General features: G+C 40.3%; 1 long non-coding RNA gene and 1 other non-coding gene across 4 annotated transcripts in view; one reads left to right on the top strand and one right to left on the bottom strand.

The window, feature by feature from the left end:
* LOC149746837 (uncharacterized) overlaps positions 1–17954 on the bottom strand; it is a 444764-nt gene extending 426810 nt beyond the window's left edge. The window contains exon 1 of one of the 3 annotated variants that reach the window (XR_016388615.1): positions 722–17954. This is a non-coding gene — a long non-coding RNA (uncharacterized LOC149746837). The remainder of the gene's footprint in view (positions 1–721) is intronic. The other 2 variants (XR_016388617.1, XR_016388618.1) reach the window with 2 other exon arrangements.
* On the top strand, positions 11120–11224 carry LOC115803261 (U6 spliceosomal RNA). Its single transcript, XR_004023947.1, has one exon. It is a non-coding gene; the product is annotated as a U6 spliceosomal RNA (small nuclear RNA).
* Positions 17955–19398: the final 1444 nt, after the last annotated feature.

Below are 19398 nucleotides of genomic sequence, written 5' to 3'. Positions count from 1 at the left end.
GGACACCCCGACTTCCCTACCGCCTCCTCGCCCGGCGGTCTAGCCCCTTCCCGCTCCTGCCCAACTTTCTTCCTCTTCCAAAGCGGACAGAACCTGGGCTTGGCCGCTTCGGAAGACGAACCTTCTTTGGAGGGGCAGTCACTGCGCCCCCTCTCCTCCTAACTGCAGCCGGAGACTGTGGAAGGAGCACGTGAACTTTCCGGCTCCCCCGACCCGGGGAGTGGAAGGGCCTGGCTGCCCCCGGAGACTAGCCGCTTTGCACACGCGGCTCGTCTCGTTGCTGAAAGTTCTAGAGAGAGCCCAAAAAATCTGGAGAGGCGGTGGGGCCGCCCTGGCCTGGAGGCAGCTAGATTTTGTTCGCGCGTACGAGTAGCCTCGTAAAGACCCTAGAAACAAAAAGCTAACCTCGGTATCCTGCTGTAGAACGCTCTCCCATAGTTTATTTTCTGGGTAAAATGGCAAACTCATTAGTTGGGAGACCTCAAAATTGGAGGAAATGGCAAAAGGGGAACTTGGGTGAGTTCAAGGAGTGACTTCGGGGCGTGTTCCCCTCCCGGTGGCGGACGCGACCTTCCCCCACCCCCGCTTTTTGGCCAAGCTGAAGGGGCATGTACTGTGAGGCCTAAGGGAAAGCTACGTGTCCGCGGCCCTATCAGCCCCGGGTGAATCGCGCTATGGAACTCGGAGGGTTTGAAGATCAAATATAATTTAGAAAACCTACCTTTCAAACCCTGCGTCTTTATCCTCCCAAAGGTCCAGGCGCACCCGCTCTCCCGCGGGCCTGGGTCACTCTGTTCAGCCCTTTCCGAGTACCCTCTAGCCTCAGGGTCCTTGTACACTTGAAGGCCCGCTCTAGATCCCTTCCGGTCCTCTTCCTTCGCACTCGTATTCGCCCTTCACAATGCAGCACCCAGGTCTCCGCCGCCGCGAAAGCTTCCCTGACTTCTCAGGTGGGTGGGGCTTCGGATGGCCCCTTCCACGTGCCCTAACGCCCAACACATTCTGACATTACGCGTCTGTGAGTGATTATCTAATCTCTGACTTTGGTAAATAGCTTCCTGAGCACTGCAGAATGAGGACGGAAGAGAGGGTAGTGAAGAATGTTTAGCAATCATCAAGTCAATGGTTATTTGTTGTGCACCAGCTATTCATTCGGCCGCGCCGGGTAGAAGAATAATGTAAGACGGAATAGGCTCCACAGAGCTTTGCCGTGTACCCCGGTAGGCAAGGGTCAGAAGTGTGAGCAGTTATCAGATCGGTTTGAAGTACAGACTGTCAATCAGTATAAATCAGGCGAGATCTTTGTTCTTGATAATAATGTTTCACCTTTTGTGTAACTACCCGATGAGCTTTACAGTCTCCTCGTGGATGTGTGTCATTGGTACTTTGAAATGTTTATGTCTGCTGAACAGTCATCCATGTCAGTGTACTGAAATAAGATCCAGTAAGACCAGCTCACTTAACTGCAAGTACAGACTGTGATACTGAATATATCTGACCACTCTTTTTTTGTTTGTTCTTTGGTATAAATAATAGCTGACACAAAAGTTCCAAGTTCCAAAGCTGAATTTCTAGGCGGCTGGGCTACTACTTGTAATATCAGTGTCAAAGCCCTAAAGAAACCAGTCTCTTTTTGTAAATCCAAGAAAAGCCTTTTTCATATCAATTCCGTACATATTTTTGTATCATTACTTTGTTCATCATATCAGCAAATCCTGTCAGTTCTGCCTTCAGAATTCTTCCAGGCTATTAACATGTTTCACCACCTCCCTGCCATCACCCGGGACCAAGCCACCCATCACCTTTTGCATTGGCCTCCTAACTGCTTCCACCTTTGCCTCCTACAGTCTTTTATCACCAGAACAAAAAGAGAGATCCTATTATAACCTAAGTCAGATCATGTCACTGTGACCAAAGCCCCTCACTGGCTTCCCATCTCACCAAAAGTAAAAACCAAAGTACTTTCATTGCTAACAATACTCTACAAGATTGGAGCTGTCCCACCAGAACCTCTCAGACCTGTCCCCTGCCACTCTCCCAGGAGCTCCATGCTTTAACCACATTACCCCCACCCCCTACTGTTTGCTCAGGGCCTTTGCACTCCCTGCTCCCTTTGCTGAAAGACTCACTTCCCCTCCCCCTCTTATCTTCCTCATCTTGTTCAGGTGTCTCCCTTCTCACCTTCTTCAGGCCTCTGCAGCAAGACCTTCCCTTGATCACCCTATTTAATATAGCACAACTCCGCCCAAGCAGCATCCATTTCCCTGCTTTAGTTGTTTACTGTTTGTTTCCCTGCATTAGAATATAAAGTCCAAGAGAGCATAGATTTGGGTTTGCTTGATTCATCACCACATCCCCAGTGCCTAGAACAGAACTGTCATATAATAGACATTGGATAAATATCTGTTTCCCACTTGTTTATTCCACCAATATTTATTAAAGGTCTACTACTATGTTCTAGGCAACATGTTAAAAAAAAATAATCTCTGCTTTCTTGGAGCTTCCAGGCTTGTGAGGGAGACAGATAATAAATATATAGATGAGTAAATCTACTTCAGGTAGAGATAAATGCCATGAAGAAAATAAAAGTATGAAATGAGACAGAGGGACTGAGTACAGGGATACTAGTTTATATAGACTGGCTGGGAGCCTCTCCACGAAAGTGGCATTTGAGCTGAATAATAAGCAAGAAAGCCATGAGAAGTTCTGGAGGAAGAACATTCCAGGCAGAGGGCAAAGCAAGTGAAAGGAGTCTGGGTTAGGAATGATTTTGGTACATCTCACAGTAGAAGTGTGTCTATTGTACCATCTGCTTGTATCTCCAGAGTGCCCTTGAAGAGATCAGCACAAGCTCAAATGTGAGCCATACTGCAGGCCTAGACACCACCTTCATTCTCCATCACTTAACATATTCATCCTCCATAGGCTGGTCTACTGCAGGAAGCCATCAGGATTTCCTTACAGAAGTCTCAGTTGTGCATGAAAGGAATAATAATGAATGAAACAGGTGATGTGAGACTGAAGGAATAATTTTCTGCTTAATTTTGTATGTTCTATTTCCTGCCTACTGGATGGTGTCATGAAATTCGAGAGGAAATAAAATAGGGAACTTTAATGCTGGGACTTAAAGGCCTGAGTGTTTATAGAGGAAGGGAGGGGCCATAACTCTTTAGCTTCTTCAATAGGTTAAATATGCTTAATTGTCAGAGGATAAGGGACGATTGGGGAGGCCACTAGCTCTGTGTCTCATCTCAATCCAGCTTCTAGTGATGGATACGTTGATGGTCATTGTTTCTTTTCAAGCGACTGTGTATGTACTTTCCTACATAACAGACAGCTGTCCTTTTATCCTAAAGTGTAGGGTATTGGAAACATCTCTGGACCTACATTCTCATCTGATTTGTACCTCTTCCCCCACCTATCGCCTTCCAATCAGCTTCCCACCCTACCTCCACTGCACGTAGTAAGTATTCTGAACACCAAAGATTTAAGAAAGAAATGAGGAAGATTACGAGAAATATAAAGTTAAAAGGGGGGGAAGAACTGGGGTGAAATGAAGTGAGTGCCTCTGAGGATTGAATAAATTTAATATATGTGAAAACGGTCTGTAAGCTGTAAAACACCATTCAAGTGTCAGAATCAGTATTTTCTACTGTCTATCATGCTTGACAAGTCTACTCAGTAAATACTGAATGAATAAATGAATGGCAGAAACATTAAAATGAATGCTGTGAGGAAAGGGGAGAAGAGACAGAATCAGAAATTGTCCCAAACAAGTGTTTAGCTCATTCATCATCCTCCCAATATGTGTGCATCTTATCTGTATGCAGGCTTTAAAAATCATTGACTTTTTGCATTCAGGGAGAGAAAAGAATTAGACACAGAGAGATTAAATAACATTAAGCTTAAATGAACCAGGGGATAAAATGATCTTAATGAAGATCTGGTAAAAGATATGCCAATAACTAATCTTTAAAAAAGAGAGTGAAAATGTTATGTGAGGGACACTGCCGAAATACTAGGTCTAGAAAGTAAATTCCAACATCACTATTATATGATTTTTATACCTAAGAGAACCAGAGAAGCAAAAATTAATAATGTTGGAAATTTTTATTTCCATATTCTTATAAACAGTATCTGAAGCTTTTCCAGGAAACAGGTAATAATATGATAGCAAGCGTTTATATAGCACTTACTATGTGCCAGCCCAGTTAATAGAACTATACGAGTATTAGCACGTTTAATCTTCACGATAACTCCATGGGGTTGGTACTGTTATTACCTGATTTTTAGAAGAGCAAATGAGTGGTGGAGCTGGGATTTGAACCCAGGCGGTCTAACTTTAAAATTTGTGCTTTTAAATACTGTGTGTGTGTGTACGTAACTATGTATATAAAAACGCTTCTATGAATGCTTTATATGTAGGAAAGAAATAGGTTCTATGATTTTCCCCACTTTACAGATGATGAGCCCAAGGCAAAGAGAGGTTAGGTAATGGGACCAAGATAATGCAGCCATTTAGCCCTGCTAAGCACAAGAATGGTGTTCTAACGTCCATGGACTTACGATCTACAGGACTGGTAACCAGAAACTCAAAGTAGCTACTGTGAAAGAATTAGGATGAGGAAGGAGTTAAATCCTTGGCTCTCATTTCTCCTTCTATCGATGGCACAATCCTGCCTCAAGTAAGAATCTCCAAGGACATACTAAGCCCACAGACAGAATGGACACATTGTTGTCCTACTCTTCACCCGAGTCCTACACACAATAAATATATGATTTTACTTCTGGCTCTCTAAAATACCATGATGGTTTACAAAGCACCAGGTTTCTGGTACGTTTACTCAGTTTTATTCTGATCTCATTTACTGTGGACTAGGATAAAGTGAGTCCATGGAAACTGTTGAGACCTAGGTTCTAGTATTCAAAAGCAAGTAGTATCTACTGGTCTTCTGGAGCTTGTAAAATTGAACAAATGTATTCTACTCTGGCGTTAGATGTCACACTGAACACAAAAATAACTGGCCCTCATGCACATGGGTGATTCTGGAATTTCTGACAGAGGCTAATTATTAACATCACTGATGTTTCATGTGAATCTGAGGGTTTTGGTTTCAAATTGTGATATTAAACCTAGAGGTTAATTATAAATGAGTTATCACATTGTATTCTAGTGCTTCACTGTTTCGAGGGCTTTCATATTGTCAGGTTCACTTGATGATCACAACTTTGGAGGATGTTATTCAACAGTGTCACAAATGAAGAAAGAATCTCAGAAAGGTTAGTGACTGACATTGCCTCTCAGGTAGCACCAGAATGCAAATGGTGCCTTTCAGGTAGCTGGGATGCAGTGCTGGGATGCAAATGGATGCTTCCTGACTCCTCATTCAGTGCTCTTCAAACTCCTTAGCAGCCCTATCAAATCTGCTCCATTAATACCCCCAATGAGGGCTGGCACTCAGGATAATCACCTTGGGGACTCTAGGCTTATTTGAGAGATGTCAGAATCACCCACCACTTTTGGCATATCTGTTTAGGAATTTTCTTCAGGGCTAGTTTACACAAGAATATTATTTCATTAATTTACACCTATGCCAAATTTTGGGTTGATCGCTTTTTACAAGGCTGTAATACAGGGCACCACACTGCAGGACACACCCACATGCCTGAGAATAATTAGGACAAAGCCAGTTTTCATGAGTGTGAAACTAAAGTAATGATTGTCAGACAATCAGTAAAGACTAGACTATCACCTTTTGACATTGGGTTTTATTTAAAGATCTCATCCCTGGAATTCCCTAATCAGCTGAATGGCATTGAGTTTAGGTTACTCAGAAAGAAGAAAGGCTGATTCAACTTCAAAGATTTTAATATGTGGTTCCAGAAAGTCTGCATATTTCACTGTGTGTACATATGTAACTATGTATATAAACATTTTCACATAATGGGCAACTACTTATGTAATTGTAAGATCATTTGTTTGATATAATTAAGGGGGGGAAAAACACCCTTTCCCCAGTTTGCTTTCCAGAAATATGCATAATATTTCACAGTAGGGAAATGGCCTCAAACTATGCTAAACTTTAAATTTATATTACGTAATAGGATTTGTTTTTAGAAAATAGGTTTCTTTTCTTACAGTAAAGTATAGATGAGTAAATCATACACATTGGAGTTGGATGAACCTACGTTCTTCTTCTGGCCTTGTTACTTAAAATCTGAGATACTGGGTGAAGTTATTTAAATATTCTGAACTTTAGATCTTTATCTTATAATGAGCAAAAACACCTGTTTCGCCAGACTCCTGTGAAGTTAAATGAGATGATATAAAGCATTTCATTTCACACTGTCCAGCACATAACGGACACATCATAAACATAAGTTTCTGCCTCTACCCTCCCACTCCCCCGTTTCCATTGACTTCTGTAACCCAAACAGTTTCTTGTTGAGTGTGCTTTCCTTGCTCTCCTCCTAGCTTTATTTCTTTTTCTTGGATGACATCTCTTCAGTAGTATCTATAGTGGACCAGGGTCAATAGCATTTCATCTGCAGTTCCTCACTCTTCCCAGGAGTCAGTCATTTCTCACAAATTTGCTCTTTGGTTGGAAGATGTAATCAAAATCTAGATAGCTTGGGACTCTCCATTTCAGAGCTTATTTCTCATCCTAGTCTTTGCATCTCAAGTGACAGTTACTAACATAGCTTAGTTTTATCTCTAACTAAAAACTCAGCCTGCCATTGGCAACACCTGGGAGAGAAAGTCTAGGTAGAAATGGGCAGAGGTCCTTGTAAGGAGAGGCCTAAGAAACTCCAGATGTCCTCAGAATCCTAAGAGAGTGACTTCCTTCAGGAACTGATGAAGATCCAAGACTAAAGAGGGCAGAGCAGCAAGAATGCCATCCCCAAGGGCAACTGTGGTGGTTCCCCATATCTCCCAGGCTGTGATGAGGCACAGGAGGAAGACACAAATGCAGACTGCATCACTGTAGCAGATATTACTGGAAGAAATACCAACAGTGCAGGGGATGTTTAGTTCCTCCTTATGTTGTATTCAACATCCCTTCAAGTATTTATGAAGTGGCTGCTATGTGCCTGATCTTCCTGGAAGTCATGGATGGTCCATGATTTATGAGAAAGTATGAAATATCAAAGTGAGTGGCCAGTAATGGCAGGAGCCATCAGGAGTTCCACATGTCACATATGCAGATCATAGGGAGGGAAGTTACCTTCCTTGTCACTCAGTATTCTCTAAAGAAGCAGAACCGGGCTTCCCTGGTGGTGCAGTGGTTGGGAGTCCGCCTGCCGATGCAGGGGACGCGGGTTCGTGCCCCGGTTCGGGAGGATCCCACATGCCGCAGAGCGGCTGGCCGCTGAGCCTGTGCATCCGGAACCTGTGCTCCACAATGGGAGAGGCCACAACAATGAGAGGCCCGCGTACCGCAAAAAAAAAATTAATAATAATAAAAAAAAAGAAACAGAACAAATAGGATAGATGTCTGTATATATAGTTGTATCTATATCTATGAAATGATAGATATACAGAGAGAGAGGTTGATTGATTTTTAAAGAATTGTCTCACATAATTGTGGAGGCTGGTAAGTCTGATGTCTGTAGGGCAAACCAGTTGGCTGCAAATTCAGGCAAGAGTTGAAGTTGCAGTCTTAAGTCTAAAATCTGTAGGGCAGGCAGGGAAGATGGAAACTCAGGCAGGATCTCTACGCTACATTGACGTGGAATTCCTTCTTCTCCGAGAAACATCAGTTTTTTGTTCTTATGGCCTTCAGTTGACTGGATGAGGCCCACCTGCATTATCAAGGATAATCCACTTAAAGCTAACTAATTTGTAAGTGTTAATCGTGTCTTCAAAATACCATTGCAGCAACATCTAGACTAGTGTTTGACCAGGCAGCTGGGCACCACAATCTAGCTAAGCTGACACATAACATTAACCATCATAATTTCCAAGCAGTGTTTTATTGGAAGTGAAACTGAGCTTCTTTTGAGGAAAGATGCCTATTCATCAGCAAGAAGCCACAGCTTCATAAGCTGTAAAAAACTGATACTATACTCGTGTTTAGTGTAAGAGCATCTGTGGTTTAGTCTTTAGTCCCCCTGTACTTATGATTAAGTTTCAGACAGACTTGTGGAGTCCAAGCTGTTTTTAACAGAGGAACTATGGGAGTTCCACTCTCAGCTTTATTAGTTTGGGAGTGGAGGAGACCCTCTACTGTATTTATAGTACCATGAGTAGAGCTAAACTAGGTTTTTCGGATACACTGCATAAGGTACATAAATGCTCAATCATTGATGAAGATATTCTCTATTATTTATTAATCTATTATGTATCATTTATTATGCCTCTATTCAAAAAGCAGGAAGCGATCACAGAGGAAGGAAGCATTTTGTAACTAAACTGACAATGCCCAAATTCCCTCCGAAAATCACTTTTCCCACCCCCTACAGATCTTTCTATGTCTTCCATCTATATGAACAGCATGTCAAAGGGTTGACCTTTCCTACTCATGAATGAGACAATCAAATGTTCTGCTTTCCAAGAAGAGAGAAAAGATGGTTCCCAGAAAATAGAGACAAGAAAACTTAACATTCCTCCCCATAAAAATTCCATAATGGATGATTAAATAGACTGTTTTTGACCTTTTGAGAGAGAGGGGGAGAGAGAGAGAGGGAGAGAAAGAGAGAGCGAGCGAGAATTGCCTTCTGGAGACAATATGAGCTCACCCTGAGTAAGTCAGGTCAAACAAAATACTTTCCCTTCTTGGACAGCATTATTAATCTCATAAACTGTAGTAATACTGTGGACACAGTATATTATATTTTTGCAAGGATTTCCCAGTTCATTCATGATATCTTTTTGGACAATGAGAAATGTAAGCTAGATAATAGTTTCAATTAGATGGACACATTGTTGATAAGATAGGTCTATTCAAAGATTGTTGATGAATGGAACAATGGCAAACTGAAGAGAAAAGCTAGAAATAAGATTTTGTTTTAGCACTTTTCTACTGAACTTTTAATTTATCAACAACTAAGTTAATCAAAACTAAATGAATCGGGCTTCCCTGGTGGCGCAGTGGTTGAGAGTCTGCCTGCCGATGCAGGGGACGCAGGTTCGTGCCCCAGTCCGGGAAGATCCCACATGCCACGGACCGGCTGGGCCCGTGGGCCATGGCCGCTGAGCCTGTGCGTCCGGAGCCTGTGCTCCGCAATGGGAGAGGCCACAACAGTGAGAGGCCCGCGTACCTCAAAACACAAACAAACAAACAAAAACTAAATGAATCAAAATAAAAAATTAAGTGCGTATGTGGGAATCATGCTAAAAAATATTTACAGATGACATGGATCTTGATGGGTTAACCAATCCAACAAATAGGAAACTGACATTCAAAATCATTCGCATGGGTTTCAGTAACGAAGAGGAACAAACAAGAGAGGATATAATAAGGGTAAATGCAAAGTCATGCAGCTGATTAAGATACAGCTTAGCAGAGCTTCACGTGAAAAATTATCTGGGACTCTGCATCAGCTGCAAGTTCAAGAAGCCAATAAGATGGCATGGCTGTAACGCACACATGCACACACACCCAAACACAATAGCTTTTAAAAGCTGGAAAGGACCTTAGAAATTATTCAAGTCAAATCTCCCATGTTTCAGAGAAAAGCTGAGCATGCAATAATAAAAACACATTTACTGACAGTAAAACTACATCTGGTATTTATGTATGTTTTATTGTAGACATCGTACTCTTTAAAGTTACTTTATTGCGTTCTTGATTTGCATGTCTCTAATGATTAGTGATGTTGAGCACCTTTTCATATATTTCTTGTCCATCTGGATGTCTTCTTTGTAGAAATATCTATTCAATTCCTTTGCCCATTTTTTAGTTGGGTTACTTGGTTTTTTTGCTCTTGAGGTAAAGGAGTTCCTCATATATTTTGGATATTAACCTCTTATCAGATATATGGTTTGCAAATATGTTCTCCATTTCTGTTGGTTGCCTTTTCGTTTTGTTCACTTTTTCCTTTGCTGTGCAATAGTTTTTTACTTTGATGTAGTCCCATTTGTCTATTTTTGCTTTTATTGCCTAAATAAATTGCCTAAATCTATTCATCGACAGATAAATAGATTAAGAAAAGGTGGTATATATACATACAATGGAATATTATTCGGCCTTAAAAAAAGAAGGAAATCATGCCATTTGGGGGACAACATGGATGAGTCTGGAGGACACTAGGCTAAGCGAAATAAGCCAGACACAGAAGGACAAATACTACAGAATATCACTTATATAAGGAATCTAAAATAGTCAAACTCATAGAAGCAGAGAGCAGAATGTGGTTGCCAGGGGCTGGGAGAAGAGAGGAACAGGGAGGTATTAGTCAAATGACACAATATTTCAGTTGATAGAATGATGAATATGTCCTAGAGAACTACAGCACGTCATAGTGCCTATAGTTCACAACACTGTACTGTATACTTAAAATTTTGCTACAACGGTAGGTCTTACGTTAAGTGTTCTTATCACAAATGATAATAAGTAAAGAAAAAGAGTTACTTTAATAGCCATGAATGTATTTTCATAGAGTGTAAGCAAGGTTGTGAGGAACCTAAAAACCACCATATAACAAATATAAAATGTCAAGAGTTTTTTTTGTGGTTTTTTTTTAGCCTAGAATATAGTAGAATAGCATAGAAGGGAGTACTATTAGAGGCAGCATGGCAGCTGTATTCTTTACAAAGTGAAAGGGCGAAACTAGAGCCTACAGATAGAAGTTCTTAAAAGGAAAAGTTCAGGTTTAGCTTAAGGAAAGCTTTTTGAACAACTAGTGCCACCCATTGATGGGAAAGGCCACTTCAACAAGAGCTGGTTTCCCATTCCTACCGTAGATCTAAGCTATACACCCACCAAAGACAGGCAACAGAGAAGGGATTCATGATTTGAGTTAAGAAGCTGTACTAAGTGATCTCTATTCCTTTCTAAGATTCTACAATTTCAGAGCACAACAGGTTGTGTTTCTAACTTTGTCTCCCATTTTCAGGGACCTATACTTTCTATTTAATTTTTCTTTACACTTAAAATTTTCTAAGAAATAAATTCTAGGGCTCACTTCGGCAGCACATATACTAAAAATTAGAATACAGAGAAGATTAGCATGGCCCCTGAACAAAGATGACACGCAAATTCGTGAAGCATTCCATGTCTGAGGGGGATTAGCAGATACAGATTACTATATATAAAACAGATAAACAACAAGGTCCTGTTGTATAACACAGGGAACTATATTCAATATCCTGTAATGAACCATAATGGAAAAGAATATGAAAAAGAATATATGTGTGTGTGTGTATCTGAATCACTTTGCTGTCCACCAGAAACTAACACAACATTGTAAATCAACTACACTTCAATTTTTAAAAAATGCATTCCCTTTACCCCAGCAATTTCACTTCTAGAAACCCAGCTTGAAGAAATATTGGCCCATGTGCAAAAGATATACATACAATGATAGTTGTTGTAGCTTGGTTTATAATAGCAAAACCACAAGGAGTTGGGGAATTCATAAATGTACATCAATAGGAGAACGGCTAAATAAATTATGGAACAACAGAAAAAAAAGAAATAAAGTCTATTAATTTTTTTAAATGAAGCAGTCAAAAGTTCATCAGCCCTCTGATTATTTACCCTTGGTCTACGCCCCAAAAGGGTCTACCACCCTGCATTCATAATTGTTTACAAATATCTCATCCATAGAGATACTAAAAATAGAAACAGCTTTCATTTATCTCAGGAATAGTTCCAATGAGTGACACTGTCATAATCTGGAATTTTAACTTAACCTTACCCAATTTAATATAAAACCAGGTGTCCTTAATATATATCCCAAGGACAGTGGGATAGTTTTTCCACGGTTAAGAATTTTATACATATTTGGATTATCTGATCCCTTTTCCTGAAACAGTCTTCATCACCCTTCTGCCTCTTCTAGCCATCTAACTAGAAGTTACACTGACCCATCCTATGCCACCTAAGTATTCAGGGATGCTGTTTTGGGCAGTGGAAGTAGCTGTTGAGTGCCTATCACACATAAAGCACTGTGTTGAGTTCTGGGTCTACGGCTCTGTCTAAGGCAGGCAGAATTCCTATCCTCAGCAGAGAATTCAGACAGAGAACAAACTAATTTTACAATAAATAAAAAACTCAATGTTTATTACATTCATAACGTGCACTCAATAAATATTGGTTGAATGAATGAATGAACTCAACTGATGAAGAAAATAACTTGGACTTAATTAAAATTTTCCTTTATACCACCTAGAGTTTACTAAGAAAAAAAGAAATCAAATAATGTATGCATATTCAACCTCCTTAAAACTGAACATCTTTTAAAAACATTGGAATAACCACTTACTTGATAAGTTTCAAATAAGCTGTATTTTTTATTTAATATTTTTCCTGAGTTATACAGCAATTTTAACCAACCAAATGATTATCCCTGAATGCTTTGTCAGAGCACTTTAGGAAAGCTAAACATATACTAATATGTGTTAGGTATTTAAATATTCTGATCAAACCTTCAGATACTCAATCCGAGAAGTAGTGAGTAACTCTTTTTTTTTTTTCCTGCCCTACCAGCAGGTTAAGGCAATAACAATGCACCCTGTACAGCACCATCAAAAGGCATATGTTTTCTTCCTCCAGCTACTCAGGTGAAGCTAAGAGTTGGATTTACCCAGGGAGAGAGTTGAAGGTGTAGTCAAGGGAGTGATTAAAGTGATGGAATGAATCCAACCTGTGCAGGGAGGAAAATGAGGTCAGGAGTAGGGCCTGCTAAAAATAGCACTAAAAGACATGGGACTACTCTTCAATATTCTTTTCTCCTCAAAGGAGGAGTTCAGGGAGCCACCAGAGCATATAATGAGGTTTCCAACCAAGAGGGGATAAAGGGAAGATGGTTCCCCACCTCTCGCCTTTGCAGTCTCTCATTATCTCTTTAGCCTCCTTTTTACACATCACGTGTCTGAAGCCCGCAGCTCGAGTCCGTGAGAGCAGAGCCTTTCCAGCTTCTCCTGGATTCATCAATATTTCCTTCACTTAAATTCTCTTTCGACCTTCAAATATAACCTTTGTTGGTGACTTGCACTCTTGCTTGTATGAAAGAGGTTGAATTGCTAGATTTGATCATTATGTTGTTTCTCTTTATTTGTCTGGCTGAAAACTTGATCCCATTACAGTCAATGGAGTAGATCTCACCACTCCTGACCTTGGCACGTGCTGGTGGTGGCGGAGAGGAAGGCAGACAACACCTGGCAGCTCGGCTGTCCCAGAGGTGCCGTCCAACACTTTCACATCAATCTCTTTGGCCAAAACTTAGTCTGTGGCCTCATCCAGGGCAGTGACATAACAGGGGTGGGCAGGTGGGAGCACCTGAAGGACTGTCAGGCGATGGGACAGCAGGCCACCAGAAGGGCCAGCAACACATCTGTCCAGTCAGTGAAACATTTTCATCCACTTAGTCTCAAGATGTGTTAGAGTCACCAAAAGGTCCTTATATTCATATTTTGTTGTTATGCCCAAATAAAAGATGATCTCGTGAGCTGTCATTGTGCCACTTTTCTGTTTACAAATCTGACTCCTTCTCCTCCTTACCAGCCCCACTTCACCCTAATCTTTAAGCCTCCACAAAATAGAGGCCATTTTACTTCATTTTTGTACCTGAAATATATGAGCTCGCCCACTAAAAGTTTGTTCAATGAATAAATGAATGAATGAGACAGTGAATGAACAACTAAACCGGATGGGTGAATCTGAGGGAAGAAGTGAATAAATATGTTCCAAGTATCTAATTTGCCGGGTTGGCTCGTTCTAATTTTTAGATCACAGTGTATTTAGCTTCTAATTATTTCCTGCCTCATACTTTTTTATCCATTGGGGAGAGAAATTTTTAAAATTTCAATATTTAGAATTGGTGAATTTAAACTCAGATGCCTTGGTAAAATGTATGACTTTTTTCTCAAAAGGGCCTAGTAGACATAAATATGAGGGTGGTTTATGTCCTCTTTATCTTCAAAAATGTTCACTGTGCGTTCACAGGCAGAGGGTGGGAGAGATGCTTCCAAGAAAGTTAAACAAAAAGTTATCTTCTAGCTCAAAATATTCAGCAGGACACTATAAACAGATGCTATACATTTCCCTCTTTCATGGATGTACAGTATATCAATAATAATACCTTTGGTTGATTAATAATACATAATTCATAGTTCAGAATTTTCTATTTTTAATCATCTCACATGTAAAATTGTTTAGATACTATAATATATCACCTTTTCAGGGAGAAGTCATGGGTAAGTCAACTATCTTTTTAAACCCTGTAGCTTCCTTCCATTAAGAAGAATTAACAGCAACTAGAGGTATTGATCGTCTTTAGTTTTCTGACACCTGGTGTGGGATGATACTACAGAAAGCAGAAATAAACTTCACTGTCTACGGTGCTGAGTGCTCAAATGGTTGTGACGATAAGCAAGTATTCGAGGTAAAGCTGTATCTTGGGTTCAAACAGTAGCCAGGAGATAGAGAAGCTTGTTGCTTTTGCATGCACAACATTCTTTTGAGACTAGATTCATATGTGATGGAGGAAGAGTAGCACCTAGTGGTAAAAAGTATCAGCTGCACCCACCGGGGAGCCGACTGCAAGTCTTCCAGGAAGTATTTCAGCCACATGTAAAAAAACACATTTCAGGCGTCTTAAATGCTGGTATCTTTAATTCCCAAGATGGTGTCTGTCATGTATGTCAGTTACAGATTTGAGTCAACTTAATGTGTTTGAATATTTTCAAATAAACTGTATAGATGATCAATATATCCAAGAATTTAGAAAAAGACCCTAAACTTTTCACAGATACCCAAAGCATATATAGTAAAATGTACAGGTTAAAATAGTATATTTCTTAGATGATCTGAAAGTTTATTTAATTATTACTTATGTAAGTCTACTAACATATTTGAGCGAAAGAGTGCTGCTTTCTTAAGCAAGAAGTTGTATTTCAGTGCGATTATTTCGAGAACTTGGAGGTACCTGTAAATAGCTACTCTGAAATTCTCTTTTCTTCCAGGGATGGATATTGTAAACATAATACAGTATTTCACACACTTTGGACACACAATAAATTAATAACTGAACACTTAAAAACTTATATAGTGGAAACTAGTTTTAATTATATAGCTTATAGTTTGGTTGACGATGATAGTGGTAAGGAGAAATAATTGGAAAAACTATGAATAAGCATTTGTGCATACTTCAATTCCTAAATTAAATGGAAACTCAACTAAAATTTTATTCCCTTGGTGGGAGTGTAATCATATGAATGTGTCATCTGTCCTTGAGACCCTGACATAAAAACAAAGAATTGTGAAATTCAAATCACACCTATTTTTTTTTAAGATGCTCACTCTGTATCTTTTCTTTTTTAAATTAATTAATTAATTTTTATTTTGGGCCGTGTTGGGTCTTCCTTGCTCCCGCGGACTTTCTCTAGTTGCGGCGAAGGGGGGCTACTCTTTGCTGCAGTGTGTGGGCGTCTCATTGCAGTGGCTTCTCTTGTTGTGGAGCACGCGGGCTTCAGTAGTTGCAGCACACAGGCTCAGTAGTTGTGGCACATGGGCTTAGTTGCTCCGCAGCACATGGGATCTTGCTGGACCAGGGCTCGAACCCGTGTCCCCTGCACTGGCAGGCAGATTCTTAACCACTGCGCCACTAGGGAAGTCCCACCTATTTTGTTTTTATTCCCCAAACTCCTTTTTCTAGTAGCAGACATCACACAGGCGTGCACACACACACAGGCCAGGCCAGTCATCATACCCCACCCCTTGGCCTTTGGGAGTTATTCCAAGATTGTCCAATCAAAGTGCAGCTTCCAGAAGTGATGTCTTGAACCACAGCAGGCAGAGAAGTCCACTCCTTCCCTTTTAATGGGCAGCTGTAAGAGGTGATGCTCCAGCCATAAGAAACTTAGCAAAGCAGAGAATGAAGTCAAATAGAGAGGAGAGGAGAGGAGAAAGACCCCTTAGGACAGGAGTCTCTTGTTGTGGTTGCTGATGTCCGTGGCTCCTCTTTCCTGTTCCTGCTTCTCTCCCCCGGTTTCCCTTCCCATAAATCTCTTTGAGACAAAATTTACTTTGAGATAAGTTTCTGCAACATAAAGAGAACTGACTTATACTGCATTTTAAAAATAAGGCACAGGGCTTCCCTGGTGGCGCAGTGGTTGAGAGTCCGCCTGCCGATGCAGGGGACGCGGGTTCGTGCCCCAGTCCGGGAGGATCCCACATGCCGTGGAGAGGCTGGGCCCGTGAGCCATAGCCGCTGAGCCTGCGCGTCCGGAGCCTGTGCTCCGCAACGGGAGAGAACACAGCAGTGAGAGGGCTGCGTACCGCAAAAATAAATAAATAAAAATAAGGCATAACTATGGAAAAGAGTATAGAGGTTCCTATAAAAACTAAAAATAGAGGGGCTTCCCTGGTGGCACAGTGGTTGAGAGTCTGCCTGCCGATGCAGGGGACGCGGGTTCGTGCCCCGGTCCGGGAGGATCCCACATGCCGCGGAGTGGCTGGGCCCGTGAGCCATGGCCACTGAGCCTGCGCGTCCGGAGCCTGTGCTCCGCAACGGGAGAGGCCACGGCAGAAAGAGGCCTGCATACCACACACACACAAAACTAAAAATAGAGCTACCATATGGTCCAGCAATCCCTCTCCTGGGCATTTATCCAGAAAATACTAAAACTCTAATTCAAAACGATACATGCACCCCAGTGATCATTGTAGCACTATTTACAATAGCCAGAACATAGAAGCAAAATAAACAATATCTCAAATAAACAACCTAACCTTACACCGAAAGCAATTAGAGAAAGAAGAAAGAAAAAAACCCCAAAGTTAGCAGAAGGAAAGAAAACATAAAGGCCAGATCAGAAATAAATGAAAAAGAAATGAAGGAAATGATAGCAAGGATCAATAAAACTAAAAGCTGGTTCTTCGAGAAGATAAACAAAATTGATAAACCATTAGCAAGATTCATCAAGAAAAAGAGGGAGAGGACTCAAATCAATAAAATTAGAAATGAAAAAGGAGATGTTACAACGGACACCGCAGAAATACAAAGCATCAGAAGAGACTACTACAAGCAACTCTATTCCAATAAAATGGACAACCTGGAAGAAATGGACACATTCTTAGAAAAGCACAACCTTCCGAGACTGAACCAGGAAGAAATAGAAAATATGAACAGACCAATCACCAGTAATGAAATTGCAACTGTGGTTAAAATCTTCCAACAAAGAAAAGTCCGGGGCCAGATGGCTTCAGAGGTGAATTCTATCAAACAGTTAGAGAAGAGCTAACACATATACTTCTCAAACTCTTCCAAAAAATTGCAGAGGAAGGAACACTCCCAAATTCATTCTACAAGGCCACCCTCACCCTGATACTAAAACCAAACAAAGATACTACAAAAAAAGAAAATTACAGATCAATATCACTGATGAATATAGATGCAAAAATCCTCAACAAAATACTAGCAAACAGAATCCAGCAGCACATTAAAAGGATCATACACCATGATCAAGTGGGGTTTATCCCAGGAACGCAAGGATTCTTCAATATACACAAGTCAATCAATGTGATTCACCATATTAACAAACTGAAGGATAAAAACCATATGATCATCTCAATAGATGCAGAAAAAGCTTTCAACAAAACTGAACACCCATTTATGATAAAAAATTTATGAGTGTAGGCATAGAGGGAACTTACCTTAACATAAGAAAGGCCATATATGACAAACCCACAGCCAACATCGTTCTCAATGGTGAAAAACTGAAACCATTTCCACTAAGATTAGGAACAAGACAAGGTTGCCCACTCTCACCATTATTATTCAACATAGTTTTGGAAGTTTTAGCCACAGCAGTCAGAGAAGAAAAAGAAATAAAAGGAATCCAAATCAGAAAAGATGAAGTAAAATTGTCACTATTTGCAGATGACATGATACTATACATAGAGAATCCTAAAGATGTTACCAGAAAACTGCTAGAGCTAAACAATGAATTTGGTAAAGTAGCAGGATAAAAAATTAATGCACAAAAAGCTCTTGCATTCCTATACACTAATGATGAAAAATCTGAAAGAGAAATTAAGGAAACACTCCCATTTACCATTGCAACAAAAAGAATAAAATACCTGGGAATAAATCTACCTAAGGAGACAAAAGACCTGTATGCAGAAAACTATAAGACACTGATGAAAGAAATTAAACATGATACAAACAGATGGAGAGATATGTACCATGTTCTTGGACAGGAAGAATCAACATTGTGAAAAGCACTGTACTACAGAAAGCAATCTACTGATTCAATGCAATCCCTATCAAATTACCAATAGCATTTTTCACAGAACTAGAACAAAAAATTTCACAATTTGTATGGAAACACAAAAGACCCCGAATAGACAAAGCAATCTTGAGAAAGAAAATCAGAGCTGGAGGAATCAGGCTCCCTGACTTCAGACTATACTACAAAGCTACAGTAATCAAGACAGTATGGTACTGGCACAAAAACAGGAATATAGATCAATGGAACAGTATAGAAATCCCAGAGATGGAGAAAAGACAGCCTCTTCAATAAGTGGTGCAGGGAATACTGGACAGCTATATGTAAAAGAATGAAATTAAAACACTCCCTAACACCATACACAGAAATTTACTCAAAATGGACTAAAGACCTAAATGTAAGCCCAGACAGTATCAAACTCTTAGAGGAAAACATAGGCAGAACACTCCATGACATAAATCACATCAAGATCCTTTTTGACCCACCTCCTAGGGAAATGGAAATAAAAACAAAAATAAACAAATGGGACCTAATGAAACGTAAAAGCTTTTACACAGCAAAGGAAACCATAAACAAGACGGAAAGACACGCCTCAGAATGAGAGAAAAATATTTGCAAACGAAGCAACTGACAAAGGATTAATCTCCAAAATACACAAGCAGCGCATGCAGCTCAATATCAAAAAAACAAACAATGCAATCCAAAAGTGGGCAGAAGACCTAAATAGACATTTCTCCAGAGAAGATATACAGATTGCTAACAAACACACGAAAGGATGCTCAACATCACTAATCATTAGAGAAATGCAAATCAAAACTACAATGAGTTATCACCTCACACCGCTCAGAATGGCCATCATCAGAAAATCTACAAACAATAAATGCTGGAGAGGGTGTGGAGAAAAGGGAAGCCTCTGGCACTGTTGGTGGGAACGTAAATTGATACAGCCACTATGGAGAACAGTATGGAGGTTCCTTAAAAACTAAAAATAGAACTATCAT

This window comes from Delphinapterus leucas, chromosome 18, assembly GCF_059928025.1.
Source record: "Delphinapterus leucas isolate spDelLeu-1000000601 "Yukka" chromosome 18, BTC_Dleu_Yukka2, whole genome shotgun sequence".
NCBI classification, from domain to species: domain Eukaryota; kingdom Metazoa; phylum Chordata; class Mammalia; order Artiodactyla; family Monodontidae; genus Delphinapterus; species Delphinapterus leucas.
Note: the sequence above shows the minus strand (reverse complement) of the source record. Positions and strands in the feature narration are given on the sequence as shown.